Raw genomic sequence first — 7,134 nt, forward strand, 5'->3', positions numbered from 1 at the left:
CTATCCTTACTAGCGTTTAAAAGCCAGTAAGCCTGTCCTCTAGGGTGTGCTATTTTTGATGCTGTTTTTCATTCTATTTTTGATTTTTCAGTTGTTTTTGTGACTTCACATGATCATCAACCTAAAGAAAACATAAAATAACAATGGAAAATAAATAAATGTAATTAAATAACATTGGGTTGCCTCCCAATAAGCGCTTCTTTAATGTGAGTAGCTTGACAGTGAAGCTCTTAGAGAGCTTCACAGAGACTCAGAGCTTGATGTTGGCCTCCCAACACCAAACTTAGAAGTTGAGTGTGGGGGCTCTATTTGACTCTGTATTGAAAGAACCTTTTCATGCTTCCTCTCCATGGTTACAGAAGAAGATCCTTGAGCTTTAAACACAAGGTAGTCCTCATTCACTTGAAAGACTAACTCTCCTATGTCCACATCAATCACAGCTCTTGCTATGGCTAGGAAGGGTCTTCCAAGGATGATGAATTCATCTTCATCCTTCCCAGTCTCTAGGATTATGAAGTCAGCAGGGATGTAATAGCTTCAACCTTCACTAAGACATCCTCTACAAGTCCATAAGCCTGTTTCCTTGAATTGTCTGCCATCTCTAGTGAAATTGTGATCTATAACAATGGTGCCAAAGACTTAGTACGCACAATCTTTATCTCAATTCTTTTTCACAACTCCGCACAACTAACCAGCAAGTGCACTGGGTCGTCCAAGTAATACCTTACGTGAGTAAGGGTCGATCCTACGGAGATTGTCGGCTTGAAGCAAGCTATGGTCATCCTTGTAAATCTCAGTCAGGCGGATTCAAATGGTTATAAGGTTTTAATAATTAAAATATAAATAAAATATAAAATAAGATAAAGTTACTTATGTAATTCATTGGTGGGAATTTCAGATAAGCGTTTGGAGATGCTTTGTTGCTTCTGAACCTCTGCTTTCCTATTGTCTTCTTCCAACCATGCGTTATCTCCTTCCATGGCAAGCTGTATGATCCTCTCGGATGAAAACAAATCCATATGCGCTGTCACTGCACGGCTAATCATCTGTCAATTCCCGCTAGCGTCGGAATAAGACCATTGTCTTTTTGCATACTGTCACTTGTGCCCCACATTCGCAGGTTTGAAGCTCGTCACAGTCATCCCTTCCTAGATCCTACTCAAAATACCACAGACAAGGTTTATACTTTTCGGATCTAAAGAATGCTGCCAATGGTTCTAGCCTATACCATGAAGACTCTGATCTCACGGAATGGAATACTCTGTTGTCAGGAGAAGCAACCATGCGTCGTGAACCAGGAGGCCAAGAGATACACAGTCAAGCTATTGCAGATAGAACGGAAGTGGTTGTCAGGCACGCGTTCATAAATAAGAATGATGATGAGTGTCACGGGTCATCACATTCATCAGGTTGAAGTGCGAGTGAATATCTTAGAGAAGTAGTAGGCGTGAATTGAATAGAAAAACAATAGTACTTGTATTAATTCATGAAGAACAACAGAGCTCCACACCTTAATCTCTGGCGTGTAGAAACTCCACCGTAGAAAATACATAAGTAAAAGGTCTTGGCATGGCCGTGAGGCTAGCCTCTCCAAACGTAAAATACGGCTAAAAGCTCAACAAAAGACTATCAAAGATGTAAAATAAATCTCTAAAAGTAGTTTTTATACTAAACTAGTAATCTAGGTTTACAGAAAATGAGTAATTAAGTGAAAATAGTGCAGAAATCCACTTCCGGGGCCCACTTGGTATGCACTGAACATTGAAGCTTTCACGTGCATAGGCTGTTCCTGGAGTTAAATGCCAGCTTTGGTGCCAGTTTGGGCGTTTTACGCCAAGATGTTTTAGGCTGACTTTGGATGCCAGTTTGGGCCATCAAATATCGAGAAAAGTATGGACTATTATATATTTCTGGAAAGCCCAGAATGTCTACTTTTTATCGCAATTAAGAGCACACCAATTGGGATTATGTAGCTCTAGAAAATCCACTTCGAGTGCAGGGAGGTCAGAATCCAACAGCATCTACAGTCCTTTTTCAGCCTCTGAATCAGATTTTTGCTCAGGTCCCTCAATTTCAGCCAGAAAATACCTGAAATATAGAAAAATACATAAACTCATAGCAAAGTCTAGAAATGTGATTTTTGAATAAAAACTAATAAAAATATAATAAAAAGTAATAAAAATATGCTAAAAACTATGTAAAAACAATGCCAAAAAGGGTATAAATTATCTGCTCATCAGTTGGCTACAGCGTTGGACCTCCAACGTTCCCTCCAACCTTGGTGTTTTCACGCGTATGCATACTGCACGCTTGGTACGTGGAATCGTGATTACACTTTAATTATGTAAAGTTCATTGCTCTTTCTTTCCCTGGAAATGGCGCCAAAAACATGATGCCAAAACCACGGTTCACAACTCCGTGTAACTGACCAGCAAGTGCACTGGGTCGTCCAAGTAATACCTTACGTGAGTAAAGGTCGAATCCCACGGAGATTGTTGGTATGAAGCAAGCTATGGTCACCTTGCAAATCTCAGTTAGGCGGATATAAATTGATAATGGTGTTTTCGAATTTAATATAATAAAATAGGGATAGAAATACTTATTTAATTCATTGGTAGGAATTTCAGATAAGCGAATGGAGATGCTTTCATTCCTCTGAACCTCTGCTTTCCTGCTATCTTCATCCAATCAGTCTTACTCCTTTCCATGGCTGGCTTTATGTGATACATCACCACTGTCAATGGCTACTTTCGATCATCTCTCGGGAAAATGATCCAATGCCCTGTCACGGCACGGCTAATCGTCTGGAGGCATCACCCTTGTCAATGGCTTCATCTTATCCTCTCAGTGAAAATGGTCAACGCACCCTGTCACGGCACGGCTATTCTTCTGTCGGTTCTCGATCATGCTGGAATAGGATTTACTATCCTTTTGCGTCTGTCACTAACGCCCTGCAATCGCGAGTTTGGAGCTCGTCACAGTCATTCATTCATAGAATCCTACTCGGAATACCACAGACAAGGTTTAGACTTTTCGGATTCTCTTGAATGCCGCCATCATTCTAGCTTACGCCACGAAGATTCTGATTAAGAGATCTAAGAGATATTCATTCAGTCGAAGGTAGAACGGAAGTGGTTGTCAGGCACGCGTTCATAGGGAATGATGATGATTGTCACATTCATCTCATTCAGATTGAAGTACGAATGAATATCTTAGAAGCGAAACAAGATGAATTGAATAGAAAGCAGTAGTACTTTGCATTAATCTTTGAGGAACAGCAGAGCTCCACACCTTAATCTATGGCGTGTAGAAACTCTACCGTTAAAAATACATAAGTGAAAGGTCCAGGCATGGCCGAATGGCCAGCCCCTCTGATCTAAGAACCAGGCGTCCAAAGATTCTCAAGATTCAAAGATCGTTAAAAAGATGTCTAATACAATAGTAAAAGGTCCTATTTATAATAAACTAGCTACTAGGGTTTACATGAGTAAGTAATTGATGCATAAATCTACTTCCGGGACCCACTTGGTGTGTGCTTGGGCTGAGCTTGAGTGTTGCACGTGTAGAGGTCCTTCTTGGAGTTGAACGCCAGCTTTTGTGCCAGTTTGGGCGTTCAACTCTGATTTTGGCTCCTTTTCTGGCGCTGGATGCCAGATTTGGGCAGAAAGCTGGCGTTGAATGCCAGTTTACGTCATCTATTCTTGGCCAAAGTATAGACTATTATATATTGCTGGAAAGCCCTGGATGTCTACTTTCCAACGCAATTAGAAGCGCGTTATTTAGAGTTCTGTAGCTCCAGAAAAGCCACTTTGAGTGCAGGGAGGTCAGAATCCAACAGCATCAGCAGTCCTTCTTCAACCTCTGAATCTGATTTTTGCTCAAGTCCCTCAATTTCAGCCAGAAAATACCTGAAATCACAGAAAAACACACAAACTCATAGTAAAGTCCAGAAATGTGAATTTAACATAAAAACTAATGAAAACATCCCTAAAAGTAACTAGATCCTACTAAAAACATACTAAAAACAATGTCAAAAAGCGTATAAATTATCCGCTCATCACAACACCAAACTTAAATTGTTGCTTGTCCCCAAGCAACTGAAAATCAAATAGGATAAAAAGAAGAGAATATACTATAAATTCCAAACTATCAATGAAACATAGCTCCAATCATATGAGCGGGACTTATAGCTTTTTGCCTCTTGAATAGTTTTGGCATCTCACTTTATCCATTGAGGTTCAGAATGATTGGCATCTATAGGAACTCAGAGTTCAGATAGTGTTATTGATTCTCCTAGTTCAGTATGATGATTCTTAAACACAGCTATTTCATGAGTCTTGGCCGTGGCCCTAAGCACTTTGTTTTCCAGTATTACTACCGGATACATAAATGCCACAGACACATAATTGGGTGAACCTTTTCAGATTGTGACTCAGCTTTGCTAAAGTCCCCAATTAGAGGTGTCCAGGGTTCTTAAGCACACTCTTTTTTTGCTTTGGACCTTGACTTTAACCGCTCAGTCTCAAGTTTTCACTTGACACCTACACGCCACAAGCACATGGTTAGGGACAGCTTGGTTTAGCCGCTTAGACCAGGATTTTATTCCTTTAGGCCCTCCTATCCACTGATGCTCAAAGCCTTGGGATCCTTTTTATTTGCCCTTGCCTTTTGGTTTTAAGGGTTATTGGCTTTTTGCTCTTGCCTCTTGGTTTTAAGAGCTTTGGCTTTTTCTGCTTGCTTTTTCTTTTTTTCTTTCAATATTTTTTTTCGCCTATTTTTTTGTTTTTTGTTTTTTTTTTCTGCAAGCTTTGTTCTTTGCTGCTTTTTCTTGCTTCAAGAATCATTTTTATGATTTTTCAGATTATCAAATAACATGTCTCCTAGTCATTATTCTTTCAAGAGCCAACATATTTAACATTCTTAAACAACAACTTCAAAAGACATATGCATTGTTCAATGGAATCTCTATGGTCTCTAGATGAGCCTCAGAGTCCTTTGGTTCCTCAGAGGGAAGCTCCTTATTGATCACTGGACGTCCCAGGAGGTCTTCCTCCTTGGGATTTGCGTCCTCCACTCCCCTTGTAGGTTCGGCCATGGTGCTTATGTCAATGGCCTTGCACTCTCCTTTTGGGTTCTCTTCTGTATTGCTTGGGAGAGTACTGGGAGGGATTTCAGTGATCCTTTTACTCAGCTGGCCCACTTGTGCTTCCAAATTTCTAATGGAAGACCTGGTTTCATTCATGAAACTCACAGTGGCCTTAGATAGATCAGAGACTAAGTTTGCTAAATTAGAGGCATTTTGTCCAGAATTCTCTGTCTGTTGCTGAGTGGATGATGGAAAAGGCTTGTTGTTGCTAAACCTGTTTCTTCCACCATTATTAAAGCCTTGTTGAGGCTTTTGATCCTTCCATGAGAAATTTGGATAATTTCTCCATGATGGATTATAGGTGTTTCCATAAGGTTCACCCATATAATTTACCTCTGCTATTGCAGGGTTCTCAGGATCATAAGCTTCTTCTTCAGGAAAAGCCTCTTGAGTGCTGTTTGATGCAGCTTGCATTCCATTCAGACTCTGAGAAAATCATATTGACTTGCTGAGTTAATATTTTGTTTTGAGCCAATATGGCATTCAGAGTATCAACTTCAAGAACTCCCTTCTTCATAGGCGTCCCATTACTCACAGGATTCCTTTTAGAAGTGTACATGAACTGGTTATTAGCAACCATGTCAATGAGTTCTTGAGCTTCTGCTGGCGTTTTCTTTAGGTGAATGGATCCACCTGCAGAAGTGTCCAGTGACATCTTTGATAGCTCAGATAAACCATCATAGAATATATCCAGGATGGTCCATTCTGAAAGCATGTCAGAAGGACACTTTTTGGTCAACTGTTTGTATCTTTCCCAAGCTTCATAGAGGGATTCACCTTCTTTCTGTCTGAAGGTTTGAACATCAGCTCTAAGCTTGCTCAGCTTTTGAGGAGGAAAGTACTTGGCTAAGAAAGCCGTGACCAGCTTACCCCAAGAGTTCAGGCTGTCTTTGGGTTGAGAATCCAACCATAATCTAGCTCTGTCTCTTACAGCAAAAGGGAAAAGCATGAGCCTGTAGACTTCAGGATCTACTCCATTAGTCTTAACAATATCACATATCTACAAGAATTCAGTTAATAACTGAAAAGGATCTTCAGATGGAAGTTCATGAAACTTGCAGTTCTGCTGCATCAGAGAAACTAATTGAGGTTTCAGCTCAAAGTTGTTTGCTCCAATGGCAGGAATGGAGATGCTTCTTCCATGTAAATTGGAATTAGGTGCAGTAAAGTCACCAAGCATCTTCCTTACATTATTATTATTTTCGGCTACCATCTCCTCTTCCTGTTCGAAAATTTCTGAAAGGTTATCTCTGGATTGTTGTAATTTAGCTTCTCTTAATTTTCTCTTCAGAGTCCTTTTAGGTTCTGGATCTGCTTCAACAAGAATATTCTTGTCCTTGCTCCTGCTCATATGACAAAGAAGAGGGCACAGAAAAAATAATAATAATAATATGGATCCTTTATACCACAGTATAGGGATCCCTGTGTGAGTAGAAAAAGAGGGGGAGACAAAGAATGTAATATAATGGAAGAAACACAACTGTGAGGAGGGTTGAGATGTGAGATGAGATGTTAGCAGATGAATAAATAGAATAAGATGGGAGAGGGAGAATTTTCGAAAATAATTTTTGAAAAAGGGTTAGTGATTTTCGAAAATGGTTTTTGAAAAATGTTAGTATTTTTCGAAAATTTTTAAAATCAAAAATAAAAATAAGAATAATTAGTTAATTAAAAAGAAATTTTTGAAAAAGAGGGAAGATATTTTCGAAAATTAGAGAGAGAGAGTTATTTAGGTAGTTTTGAAAAAGTTAAGAAACAAACAAAAAGTTAGTTAGTTAGATTAAACAAATTTTGAAAAGATAAGAAGTTAGGAGGTTAGAAAAGATATTTTGAAACCAACTTTTTGAAAAAGGTAAGATAAGAAGATATTTTAGAAATTAGTTTTGAAAAATATTTGATTTTTAAAATCTCAATTAATGACTTGATTCATAAGAAATCACAAGATATGATTCTAGAACTTAAAGTTTGAATCTTTCTTAACAAGCATG

The 7,134-nt window shown here is 39.0% G+C and overlaps 1 non-coding gene across 1 annotated transcript; it reads left to right on the forward strand.

Annotated features, from left to right (window-relative positions):
• Positions 1–5,855: 5,855 nt before the first annotated feature.
• LOC148544838 (small nucleolar RNA R71) lies at positions 5,856–5,963 on the forward strand. The gene has a single exon (XR_015900709.1). It is a non-coding gene; the product is annotated as a small nucleolar RNA R71 (small nucleolar RNA).
• Positions 5,964–7,134: the final 1,171 nt, after the last annotated feature.

The sequence above is a fragment of the Arachis ipaensis genome, chromosome B9 (assembly GCF_059453495.1).
Source record: "Arachis ipaensis isolate K30076 ecotype BB chromosome B9, ASM5945349v1, whole genome shotgun sequence".
In the NCBI taxonomy this organism is placed as follows: domain Eukaryota; kingdom Viridiplantae; phylum Streptophyta; class Magnoliopsida; order Fabales; family Fabaceae; genus Arachis; species Arachis ipaensis.